The sequence below is a fragment of the Cheilinus undulatus genome, linkage group 7, assembly GCF_018320785.1.
Source record: "Cheilinus undulatus linkage group 7, ASM1832078v1, whole genome shotgun sequence".
Taxonomy (NCBI): Eukaryota; Metazoa; Chordata; class Actinopteri; order Labriformes; family Labridae; genus Cheilinus; species Cheilinus undulatus.
Genome location: NC_054871.1, coordinates 15,977,703 through 15,991,465, shown reverse-complemented (window position 1 = coordinate 15,991,465; position 13,763 = coordinate 15,977,703). Strand labels below are relative to the sequence as shown.

The window sequence follows — 13,763 nt, the reverse complement described above, 5'->3', positions numbered from 1 at the left end:
GCGTAGGCCACCTGCGTCTCCTGTTCCTTCTCATCTCAGTTTTTGGAATATTTCCTTATCACTGATGGAGGCTCTCCTAGAGCTTCTCTACTTTCTGCAGTTATATCCTTCTAACATTTAAATCAGTGTTGTCCAAAGTTGTTTTTTACTTCGGGCCATATATAGAAAGATTGAAGGATGATTGGGCCACTTCAGTTTACCCCACCTTTAGGCTGAAGATCCACTTGCTGTTAACACTGCAAAAGCATGATGGCTTCTAGGGGTGTTACAAAATATTGATACACTAAAATATTGTGATATTTTGCGGCATGATACTGTATTGATATTTCAAAATACAGCATTGATATTTGACAATAATTCACTTTGTAGGTGTAATTTCAATCCCTGACCACTAGTTGGCAGCAGGCATTTGACTCTTCCCTCTTCTCCTCTGTTTAGACAATGAGATCACGCTAGACTTCTGGTCTGACTGAGTGAGCCAGTCGCTCATACCAACCCAGCAGAGAAATTTCTACATTCATAGCAGATATGTGGACTTATTTTGGCTTTCAAAGCATTGATGACAGTACAAACTTAGACAGGAGTCAAGTCGTTTGCAAGATATGGCACGCCAGTGTGAAACACTCAGACAACACAACGAACCTGCGAGCTAGACATCATAGTGATAGCATTACAACTAACGGCTAACGTTAGCGTCCTTAAAGCTGGACATGAGGGTCAGCTTGTCTCCCATAGTCTCCCTCCACAAACACCTTGTCGTTACGTGAAGATATAAAATCTGCTAGAACGTGAAATATAAAAGATTGGATTACATTTACTCTATATTGATTTATTTTTTCCCTTTTCTTTTAAAACATCTTAAAAGCATTTTAATTCACAACAGCTAATGGGGAAAATCCTCATCTTCAGGTCGCACAAAGGTAGTTAAAGATAGTTAAAATGCGAGATGTATCGCGATACGTATCCTATTGCCGGATTCTTGACAATACACAGCCCTAATGGCTACCATGCATCTCAGGTTTGACGTGCACAGTGTCAACATTATCTCAACGTGGATATGAGATTCCTGAAGCACATGTGGTACAGAGGCAGTGTAGGTGTGGAGGGGCTGTGACAGTCAACACAACAGCAGAGACAACAACAGCTGCACGGTTTGAAGACAAAGCTGATAAACCAAGGCTCATCTTCAGGATGTGCTATTGCACAGAGACAGACATGTAGATAGATCAGTTCTGCAGATTTTTAAACCTTTTAAATCAATAAAAATGAGATTGCTGTTTTAGTTCAGCCTGTAACTGTGTAAACAGACTTTCAGCTGAAGGCATCTGAATGCATCCAGGTTATTTTTTTCATCAGATACATATCTAATGATCATCATTTGTCATTTGTCATTCTAATGACACAGAGGGACTTTCATTAGAACTCCTCCTGTTTTATCAGCTGCTGTAACAATGACATATCTGAGTCTGCTGAAAGTCATCATTTCCCATGGTCTCCAAGTAAACCAAGATATTACTATTGATTATTGAAGCTCATTATGTTTGTTCTGGTCCCAGAGTTAACATTGTTACAACCTCTTCGATGGTCACCATGATGGTTGTGGTTTACAGTGCACACATCAGGTCGTTGTACGAAATGATACACTTTATTGTCCTCTTAGGGAATTTGCCTGGGACTCCAAGAGCCGCACAGATGAAGCTGTCTGATAACATGTGAGTAATAAATTAGAACAACAAAACCAATGACCTTGTGAATAGAGTTGAACATATCAATAAAGATGCAACCACTTAACCCACACATATTGCACTCGACTCTTATAAAAATAGTTTATGCAAAAAGAAAAATCCGTTATAGAGCCTGAGCTCTCTTGTGGAAGCTCTAGAAATTTCCTTTAACATGCATAATGTAAAGGCCCATAAATGTACAATTATTCTCATGATGCATCCAGATTAATACGTGAACATGAGATGGAACAGGAGGGATCTCTGGCTCTGGTGTATTAAAGTTAGTTAAAATGATGCAGTGTAGGTTAAGATACATTTATTCAAACATGCCTAAAGAAAAAACTGTCAATATCACAGCTTTTTATTACTGGCTGATAAAAAAAAATCAATCTAACTGAATTGAGAGAGAGACAGAAGCAAAACACCAGTGACGCTGCCAAACTTTGTAGGAGTGTTGGTATGTGAAGGTGATTAGTGATGATAATTCTTTGTAAGATGGACCTTGATGTGGAGCAGAAAGCGGTGTAAATGTGCATGATTCATGCTGCTATTTGGTGCTGTTCCTTTGTGTCTGTATTCATCAGAACATGATGAATCAAGTTATCATTATTAGGGCCTGAGCACCAACCTAGGGTCTGCCAGGACCCTATTGTAGCTGCTCTTTTCGGCAGTTCGTGGCCTGTTTTGGGGGTCTTAACATGCCCCAAAACTCATCGAATTTTCCCCCTGCAGAAATAGCCATCTGGTGGTGGAACTGTGCAAGTCCCTCACACAGTGGTCCCTGGGGCCAAAAGTGAGATAGGGTACTGGGTAAAGAGCTATGTGCATGAAAATCCGTACGTCATACATGTACCGTGATTAGGGGGGAAAAAAGTCAGTGGCCATCCTCTAAAACAGGGCTATTCAATTACAAATTCAACTGGGCCAAATTTTATAATCAAGAAATGTAGCCAGGCCAGACATGTTCGGTGCCCAGTAAGCAGCGACAAAAATATGCACTTTTTAATCATAGTCTTCCTTTTAAATTTGGCAACATGACAAAAGCACATCAAAAAGTGCAAAAAACACAACAGAGCTGTTTTTGAACATAACCTGAGGTAGAAGAAATGTTTTTTTTTTCACTTAAATAAAAATAAATAAATAGAATGGAAAAAATATCTTAAAGTACATACAAACTAAATTTGCACAGTTGTAGCTGTAATGTTTGCTTCTAGTCATATCTTAACTTGGCCTATTACAGTGCATTTAGGTTGACTGTTACTAGGCTACGTGGAGTGATGCATGCACAGTGTGAAATACTGTTTGAATTAATGAAAACGTGCTGAACAGGTTGCCCTCTGCATCTCTGGCATGACCACAGGCTAGGCCACTTGGGGGTGAGTTCTGGGCCGCATGTGGCCCCCAGACCGCTAATTGAATAGGCCTGCTCTAAAACATACAGGAGCCCAACTGCAGACAGCGAAAGATCAAAGTTTGGACGTTTTTCACTGACACACACTTTGCACATTTAAACAAACTTCGCCAAGGGATTCATCTGATTGACTCCAGAATTTTTTTTTTTTTCCCCCTCAAACTGGACAACCTGGAGACCTAAAATTGTGCAAACTGTGAGTATTCGCCTGAGGGCAGGGCTGTGACTGGAGCCCAAACCTAACATTTTTTTCTACATTTTTGCAGTGAAAATGTACCAATAATGCCTTGTAACTTATTAATGCTTATGTCAGTCATCACCAAATTTCACAGGAACGATCACACATTGATCCTGAATACATTCATACATCAATGTCATTACTTTGTCCAGGCGCCCCCTTCTGGCAATTGATCATTTCCGCCTCTAATTTTTTAATTTTTCCCTTGAAGGATTCACCCCCACACACCATTCAGCTTATGATTTTTTTGGTCTGCATATGGGTCATCATCAGACCCACAAAAAAGTCTCTTGGACCCATGGCCAAATCCAAACAGGAAGACATGCTGGGGTGCGAGGGCCCTTCAGTGCTGCTTGCACCCTTAGTTTTCTTTGTCATTATTAGTGTCAGGAAGCGTATCTTTTAAAACTTACTTGTTAGATTACTGCATTACATACTGAGACATTTGAACCACCAAATATTAAAACCCTTTAACCACTCAGCCCACAGGTAGGTTATAAAAACAGCATATAGCTGACAGTGCGTATGCCCTTCAATGTGTCCAATTGACTGTCACTGTAAAGTCTTGTTTACCACCCATGATTTGTAACTCTACAGCCCGATAACCCCGCTAACAGGTGTAAAATCGTTACAGTTTTTTAACAGAATCACACAAACACTGTGCGCAATAACCTTGTATAATGGCTGCAGAGCTGATTCAATGAAAGCTATAACAAGAGCATTTAAACTTATGTTTCCCCATGATGCTGTTCTTGTCCCTTTAATCCAAAAATCCAACATAATGGAGATAATTCTATTGTGTAATGCTGTCCTCTCTGTCATCCCACTAGGTCAATAAGCTAGCAGCGCAGTCTCCACGATACAGCTGTGTTTGCCTTCCACCGGCATGCTGCTATGTGTCGAAATGCAAACAGCACGGACAGAAACAGAGCAAATGCTTTGTGGAGCTACCTTTTTTTTTCTTTCTCTCTTTAAGAGAGCACAGAAATTGGGGATTTTTCTTTCAGTTTCAAATTACTTTTATGCAAGGTAACTAATAACAAATTACTTGAATTGAAAGACTAACACTTTACGTTACTCTTTGCAACAACTAAGTTATCTGAGTGTAAGAGTACAAACACATTTGTAAGGCTTTACCCCGAACACTGGTCAAATTGTGTACCATTTACGTTGTTGTCTCAAATTAGTCATGAGAAAGAACTGCAATGAAATCTTCCCATCAAAATGTTTGTTTAGACTACAGAACTGACACTAACCTTACACTCCAGATTGACTGTTTCAAATTCATTATGGGCCAATCAGAGAGATGAGACAAAATGAGGTAGTATGCATGCACAGCTTGAGTACTCACCTGAGCTGTACAGGCTATTGGTGTCATAAAAATCAGATCTCAGTGGCTAAAATTCACACCGAAACCCATCGAAAGATGTGCGAGAACATCTTCTCTGCCAAGAGAAGCTTTTGGGTTGGCTCTTTGCTCTTGTTATAACAAAAAAATGTGGTCTAAGTCTGATTATACAGCTGATTTTCTGCAGCTAGATCCAGGCTAATAGCTACAGTGCTAGCAACCATTGTATACACCACCTGACAGTAATGATAGCAAACTCATGCCAAAGCAGGTGAGGAGAAGAGGGAAAATATATTTTCCGTCATAAAAAGCTTTCAGGGCTTGCTCTTTTTTGAATAAGGGATGTGGTCCAGTTCTGATGAAACTGCCACTGTGGCTACATCCGAGCTAATCATTCACCACCAGCCATTACCAACTCACACTACACCTAACCCCTTATCACAAACTCACGCCAAAGCAGAAGAGCAAAAACATCTTTTCTGTTGTGGGAAGCTTTCAGTGTTGTTTTTGCTCTTTATTTCACACAGACGTGATCCAATAGTGATAAAAATGCTGCTGCACTACAGCTCCAAGCTAACCACTGAACTAGTGGCAGCCTTTGCTATTGGCTTTCAGTACAGCTAAACCCAGCCGGTAGCTGCCGCTTCGTTCTCCTTAAATTACAGTGATTGGACATACTTCCCATCAAAATGTTTGTTTAGACAACAGAATTAGCACAGAAGCACTACAGGGTGTCAATACAGTCAGGTACAAGCTCTATGTTTTAATGTGGGCCATTTTTAATTTCATTTAAAGAATTAAAAATGGAGCATGAGCTGCAGATTGCTCACGGCTATAGCTTAGACATCCCCTGATCCAAATGATCAAGCTATGACAGATCTTTTATTTACGGATCTACTTGTAAGAACCATTTTCCCAAAAATGTCATGCTAAAGATAACATGAAATAAAATCAACCCCTTATTTAAATGTTTTTTCCCATGAGCTTTGCTCTGCTGCTTATCTGTCCATTGTGTGATGACAGCTCTTTGGTCCCACTCAGGACTCAGCTGCTCTCTCTCTCTCTCAATTGGTCCACACTCTTCGTCTGCTGAGAGGGAGGAGGAGGAGAAGGAGGAGGGGACGGTCGGAGAGGAAACACCGAGTTTCAGATGCATTTCAAACGCGAAAGCCTCCAACTCCCCCCTCTCTCCCAAACACAGAAACGTCGTTCCTGGATGAGCGTAAATGTTAACCTGGATTTAACTTGGACACACAGGAGTCAGTGAAATTAACGCGCCAGTTTGGTTCGCTTTAATTCCGGGAGAAGAAAGTGTACATTCAGAAAGCTTGGATCATGTGAAAACAAAAAAAAAAAAACAGAGGAGTGTGGATTACGTTCATCGGGGACAGCTGTGGAGTGAGAATGAGGATGGAGAGAGCACGCGCTGATACGGAATAAAAAGACGTGTTTTGGATGTGGTGACAGCTGCTCGCTCGTGCAGAAACGACGCGCAGCAGACGTCGGGATTCCCTTTGTCCCCACGTGTGGATGAGCTGTGGAGGAAACGCAAGGTAACCGAGAAGCTTTCGTGTTCTTGTCCAATCATTTTCAGTTTTATTTAAACTTAATTTGCCAGACGAGCTTGTAGTTTGGTCCTTAGCGCATCAGTGAGGGAAAGGCTGAAGGAAAAAAGAGGTTTGGAGATTTTTGCTAGCTTCGATGTGCTCCAGTCATCCTGGAATACAATGACAAGTTAAGCCTGTCACCCCTTCTGCTTTATCCTTCTATACAGGCTACATCTTCGAAAGGATTAAGAAATAATCATTGAAGACACGCAGGGAAAACAGTGCGCTTTAACCCAAAATACTGACTTTTAAAGCTCCTGTGAGGAGTTTGTAGATGGTTATGAAACAGACTGGAATTAGTACTGAAGCCTTCATATGTGCTTCAAAAGCAAACAAGACTGTTAGAGACATGATTATAAAATATTTCTCGCTGAAAATGCTTGAAAGCCCTGCCGGGTGGTAGGTGATCGGTGGGCTTTTTTGGTGTTATTTTGATAGGATAGTGGATAAAGCAGGAAATCAGGAGCAAGTGGAGAATTCATGTCCTGATCAGAGGACGAATAGGTAAATCTGCATATGTGTAAATAAGAATGCACTCTCTCTAGGGCCAGATGCCCTGGACCATGCTGAAGCACACTTGCATCCCCTCCCCAGTCCCATGCTGGCCTTTGCTCACATAGCTCTATGAATTAACATGGACACTTGCATGGACATTTTCCCTTTATTTGATAGGATAGCTGAGAACGAAACAATGCACACATGCACCAAGACCAGGAATCGAACCCACAACCAATGTGTTGAGGACTACAGCCTTTGCGTATGGACTCCTACTCTACCCACAGTTACCACGGCGCCCCACGAAGTCAACTTTATTGACCTTCTAGCTTATTCTGAGTTGTTCTGGTCAGGTACGGCTCTGTAACACTGCCGTCATAATGACTGTCTAGAGCAGGGGTTCTCAACCTTATCAGCCTGACCCCCAAAATAAAGGTGCCAGAGACTGGGGACCCCCACTGAACCTGAAGGTGGTTGAACACGGCCATGCACATTCAAGAATAGTCATGTGCAGATAAGGCCGCCCATAAAGGGGATAAATGGGAGAGCTTTCTGGGGCCCAGCCAAACTGGGGGCCCATGGAGGTCAGCAAAATCATGATCCATTATAAAGTTAAGCTGTGATAACCATATTTTATATCTAACCTGATAAAAATAACCACTCTTTCAAAGAAACAAATATCTATTTTTAAACATTTGTGTAGTAAATAGCCTTCTTAATGTAAATCCCTTTTGTGGAAAAAAAAAATTTAGATGGGTGGAAAATTGCTAAAATGGGTTAATAATGGCAAAAAAGGTGGTGAAATTGGATTTTAAAAGTAGCAGAAAAGGGTTGGAAGTGGCAATAATTACATAAAAATGGCAAAAAAAAAAATCTAAAATCAAAATGGGTTGAAGTGGAAAAAAATGGGCGTAAATAGTGGTAAAAGGGAGTTGGAAAGTGGCTGAAAAGGCTTTAAATTGGCCAAAATGTGTGGAAATTTGGTGAAAAAATTTAATTAAAAAAATGATATAAACTGGCAAAAAAGTGTTAACTGAGAAAGAGAAAATAGGCAGATAATGGCAGAAATTTGTTAAACTAGCAAAAATGGGCATATCAGGTAGTAAAATGTGGGTAAAATGGGAAAAATTGGGTGTAAAAAGTGGTAAAAAGGGGTTAAAAGTTTCAATAATGGATCAACAGAGGCAACATTAGGCTTAAGTGGCAACAATTGGTTTAAAAATGGCCAAAAAAAAAAAAAGGCAGAAAATGTGATGGATGGATGGATGGTTTAAAATTGACAAATGGCAAAAATGTGTTAAAATTGCTGGGGAAATTGTTGAAAATGAAATTGGTTAAAATTGGTTTAAAGTGGCAACAGTATATATATATATTTTTAAATTGTTTTTCTAGGGGAATCTGGGGATCCTTTCTTAGTGTCTCACGACCCCCGAGGTTGAGAACCACTGGTCTAGAGGAATGGTAGTAGAGATAATACATCATGGCCATGCTGAGCGCCTATGATTGATATGATGATGATTGTTTGCCTGCATGAGCAATCTCACCATGCCAGAGCACACCTCTTCCATCTGAACCAGGGCCAAAGAAGTGTACTGTGTTTGGGAGCGGTATGGAGCTCTCACGCTGGTCAAACTAATCACACTTTGGGGCTCGAGCACAGTAAAGATTGCCTAGTGTGAGTGTGCCCAAACTGTACACTTCAAAGCCTTCGTCGTCCTACAGAGGCAAGACAAGGGTCCTCCCTGGCAACTGTTAACCACATGTTTAGAACAGTATAATGATTGTACTTGATTAGTTCATTGGAATCATATACCTGGTAGCGGCAGAAATCCAAATGGAGACAGTACTGATGACAGCATTGTACAACTTGTACGCCAGCGCTGTCTAAAGGCCGGCTCAGACTACACAAATTCAGCAAGATTTCAGCCCGACTGTAACGTTGCAGCTCATCATTAAACCATGGGCTTGATTATGAGCCACTGGAACGATAAACAGTCTTGTTGTCTTGACATAATTGACAATGCATCCAAGACAATGCATTTGCTCTTATTTTTGTATCATCTTTTATCAGAGTGACATTAGGCAAGCCTCCACTTTTTCCCCCCCTGGGATTTATGTGTAAATACACTGAAACTTTATGAATTGGGCGAATTGGGCAAACTGGGCAAATTTTCTTGAAATGTAATCACAATTATACCTCAAGTTCCATTTGGAGGAAAGCTCCTCCATATTGTTCTCGTCTTGATACATCTGGATGAGTCTGTATTTGTCTGTTTTTTATTGTTTGTTTTTACATTTTTTTCAGAGCAATAGATTGCTAGAATCACAGAGTGCTTCTGCTGTAGCTATGAGTGACCCTCTTTGACCTGCCCAGCCTGACAACCTGTGAACTCGCATACCGTCATGGAGACAGTGGTGACATCAGCATATGATTAGTGTCAAGATTTTAGTTGCATAGTTTGACATAGTGCCGTTGTAAACAACCAAAAAAAAAGTGTAGTGTGAGCCAGCCTTAACATGCTATCATATGATCATTCTATATTTGTATTAAATATAAGATATACAATCAGATTCCATGGCACTGCTGCTTTTACCCATCCAGCTCTATTTTGATGCCATTAAAATTATGATTAAATATTTATGGCAGAAAAATTGAGTGGTTGAGGACATGGTTTTCTCCTGGAATTGTGCTCTTTTTTCCTTTTTTTAACGAGAATTTAAATGGTGTGCATTGGATTGTGGGTAACTCCTGCAAGCAGAGTACACAAATGTGCATCCTTGAAAATTCTGGTATCAAAGGACTCAAAGATTTCTGAGGATCCTCAACATTGGAACAGTCCTCTGACAGCTGTAGATGATGTATGTCCACACGGAGACGAATTCAGGCATATACACAAAAGTTTCATCCACACGGAAACAGCGTTTTGGATGACTGCAAATGATACTTTTTGAAAACGGGTCCCAGAGTGCATAAATCCGTAAACGACTACCGTTTCGTCTCCGTGTGGACAGCTATCCGCATCTTTCTTGAAACAATTACGTCACACACAGCGTAGCTTCCTTAAGGTGCCTGCACGGGTCCAGCCAAAACAATAATAGTGGACTACACGGTTGTGTTTGTGCTGCAGAAGCTACTGAGCTAGTTATGGCTTTTACAGAAAAATCTAATGCTCCTTTACCACCACCACGAAACGCATACACCAGATGTTCTTAAATCCAACGCAGAGAACAACCAGAAGGGCAACTAGAAGAAAGTTTGTGTCAATTTTCTGTGATCTTCTTCTCTTTTGGTGCATTTCCGTGGCAGCAACACAGCACCACATACATGCGTGGCATATGCACTACAGCACTTTCAGTCGTTTCCAGTGGTTTCATGCTTATGCAGATATTTCCTGAAACGATCCCGTCTTTACGGAAAACTTTTTCAAAACAAAATGGCAATATATCGTCTTCATCTCCATGTGGACAGGGCCGTAGTTTTCTTTCAAAAACAGCCGTTCAAGGATCTTGCCTTGACTGAGAAACAGCTAATGAGTGGATGGGCTGCTCTGCTCCACCCACCTCCACTGCTTAAATGTTATTTTGAATTTTGAAAACTCTCCATATGTGTTTTTACTAATCAGTAATCCTCTGTTTTTACATTATTGATGAATTTCAAGAATTGGAAAGGGAAGAGCTGTTTTAAAGTGGTGGTGCTTTTCTAACTTTTGCTGTGAGTTACGTACGAAGTAGCGATGCACTTTAGTGGATTCCTGTCTAGTGCCTACATCTGGTATGGTGTTATTTCCAGACTAATTTTGGCTGATACTGATATCACACATTTTTTATTGTAAAGAACACCAAGCATCTCCTGTGCAAAGAGAGGAGTCAACCAGAGCTGAGGGAGGAGCAAGGAAGTGGACAGTCTGGTAGTTGTTTAGTTTGAGATTTAATTCAAAATGTTCAGGGCTCATGGTGGGCCTCTTGAGTGTCTGGGACTCAGGCAACCACCTAAGTATATCTAATGGTAAATTTGTATATTTTTCCTATATTTAAGGCCGCTGTATTATAAATACTGCCAGTATGTATGGATGTTGTGTTGTCTCAGCAGAAATGCTGATAACATTTGAAAGCTTTAAAGCTATTATCAGCCACTGCCGGCGATAGTATTGTGTGAAGTGGGAAAACATTTTAACATTAATGGGTGCTGCTGTTGTTCTTTTGGATCTGTAAGTGTTTATTTGCTCGGCTTTAAGGAAGGAATGTTCATCTTTCCTTTCAGCAAAGTGTCATTGATTTACAGCTTCACTGAACTTACATTTCCACCATCATTTTAAAGGGTTATACACAACCAGCAGCTGCTTGAGTCTCAGTTGATGTGTGAAATCTGCCTTATAGTCAAACAGTGTTGATCCAAAACTCTAAGTTTGATTTTTTTTTTTTTAGATTTTTTTTGACAAAGTAGGTGAACAAAAAAATATTTGGATTTGATTTTTCTCAATGCATCATATTATCTTCAGGAATAGATGCATCTGAGGCACAGCTTGTTTCTGCCCAGTGTGAACCTTGTGATGATCCAATTAAATCTTCCATTTCATACAGGATTTATAAGGTCTAATTATTCAAATTATGAGCTGTCATATCGCCTGTCACTGATTACAGCGACTTGATTTTCAAGCAGAAGCTTTCCAAATGACAGCGACTTTATGTATAATGATGTTTCAGGTCTTGCAGACAGATCAGTCATAGCCGTTACCGTCTTATATCACATCATTAGCTCTGTTTCAACAGCCGGAGCATAAGTGCCCCTTGAGCTGACAGTGCATTCAGATCATGCGCTGAGATGGGAAATTGGTACGATGGGAATTCCTGGCAGGTCGTACAGGCATCGCAGAGACTCCCCGGCAGTGTCGGCTCCAAACCAGCAGGGCGTCCTGCTTTGTTAAAGGAAACTGTGAACAAACACATTAATCAGCCAGCTGATGGGCTCGCTGGCAGGCGTTATTTCCTCTCTGTGTTTTTCTTGTCATTGCTGTCAGTTTCACAAGTCACCCTCCATCTCCCTCACACACCTCTGAATCTGCTGCTTATAAATGTCCTGATTCTCTCTGATGCCTTACTTGAAACTCTTCATGCCACCAGACTGTAGAACCCCAAGCTTTGCTTTTGTGCATCCCTGACACAAAAAGTGATGATTTGATATCTCAAGCAAACACAACATTTACCACAATTCAAGTTCAGAGCTTATTGACATTTATTTTCTCTCAATCTTGGCACCCCACTGTTGACAAAGTGGCATGTTTGTCCTTGCTGATGTTGTCCTGAACATGTGACAGAGCTTGTCTAGAATCCTCTTTCTGTCTTTTAACACTCATTCCACTTACATTATACGGACAAACGTATTCAGCTGCCTGACCATTACACCAACAGGGACTATAATGACATTGTATTCAAATACGTACTTTAGTAAAAAGTTGCTCCCCCTTTTGCAGCTATAATGGCCTCCACTCTTCCTTAAAGACTTTTTACTCATTTTGGAGTTTTTCTATGAGAATCTGTGCCCATTCATTCTGCAGAGTATTTATGAGGTCAGGCGCTGATGTTGGACCAGAAGGCCTGGCTTGCAATCTCCATTTCAGTTCATTCCAAAGGTGCTCAGTAGGGTTGAGTTCAGGGCTCAGTGTGGGCCAGTCAGGCTCTTCTCACCAAACCATGTCTTCACAGTCTTTGCTTTGTGCACTGAGACAAAGTCAATCATGTTTGAATAGAAAAAGCCTCTCCCAAACTGTTGCCACAAAGTTGGAAGCACAGCATTGTCCAAAATGTCTTGGTTAGCTGAAGAATAAGCATGCCTTTCCCTGGAGATAAGGGGCCTGGTGGCAGGATTTTTCACTTCACAGAACACGATTTTCACTGCTCCGCAGTCCAGTGTTGGTGTGCTATACTTGGCATTGAACTTGATGATACAAGATTTGCATATTGCTGCTTGGCCATGAAAACCAATTCAATGAAGCTCCTGCTACACATTTGTTTTTAGCATTGGAGACTTTTGGTTAGCACTTGTTGACCCACTCTGGCTTTACATGATCTTCGACTTTGTGGCTTTGTTGCTGTTGTTCCTAAACGCTTCCACTTCCTAATAATAGCCCACAGTAGTACAGGCAAAAAGATCATGGAATGTCGAAATGGATGACAAATCAACCCCAGAAAGGAATATAATCTGTTGCTTATATACTCTGTGTGAGTTTGTCGTTCTCCTGTGATTTTGTGATCTCGAGTCTCCAGCTGCCCAGGGCAGAGCTGAGCTCCAGGAATGCTGCACCCCTGGAGTGGAGAAGGAAGTGGAGGTGGAGTAAGTGCAGATGGGTTTAACATGGTCAAAATAACAACCCCCCTTGCATAGATACTTCATCACTTTGTAGAATCTGTAAGTAGGTATTGCTTGTTAAAAAATTATAAGGAATTTCCTTTTATGAAGGTCATCTTAAACTACAAGCCCATTTAAAAAAAAAAACTGGCTATACAGTCATATGCATGTATTTTAGGCTTGCAGGGCAATAAGGATTCATGATTGGGACCTGGGTTGTGTCAGTCCTCCCTTCGGCTCAATGGTGCTCTCAGAGGGGCTTACTCACCACAACTACACCTAACTTAATCCTCAAATTTTGTCCCAAACATGCCTCAAAACTCTGCACACTACTGGGTTGTTGATAGGCTTAAGGAGACAAAAAGAGTCAACATTAAAGCGTCGAGAAGTCTTTCAATGCTGTGGTTTCTGGAGAGCTAAAACATCAAATGAAATATTTACAGTTTCACAGCTGAGGTCTTTGCCCCTTTATTAGTCAGGCTGTCATTCCCTCACTGTTTCAGAAAGCTATATTTATGTTATTATTCCTGGTTCCACCCAAAACTCAGGGTCTATTGATCTGTTGCCCTGCACTCCATGTGTAAATGTGGAAAC

At 40.9% G+C, this 13,763-nt stretch overlaps 1 protein-coding gene across 1 annotated transcript in view; it reads left to right on the top strand.

Moving 5' to 3' along the window:
• The first annotated feature begins 5,910 nt into the window (after window positions 1-5,910).
• Window positions 5,911-13,763, top strand: part of pde4ba (phosphodiesterase 4B, cAMP-specific a) — a 290,034-nt gene continuing 282,181 nt past the window's right edge. Inside the window, exon 1 of the mRNA XM_041790949.1 lies at window positions 5,911-6,274. The gene's annotated coding sequence lies outside the window, so the exon portion shown is untranslated. The remainder of the gene's footprint in view (window positions 6,275-13,763) is intronic.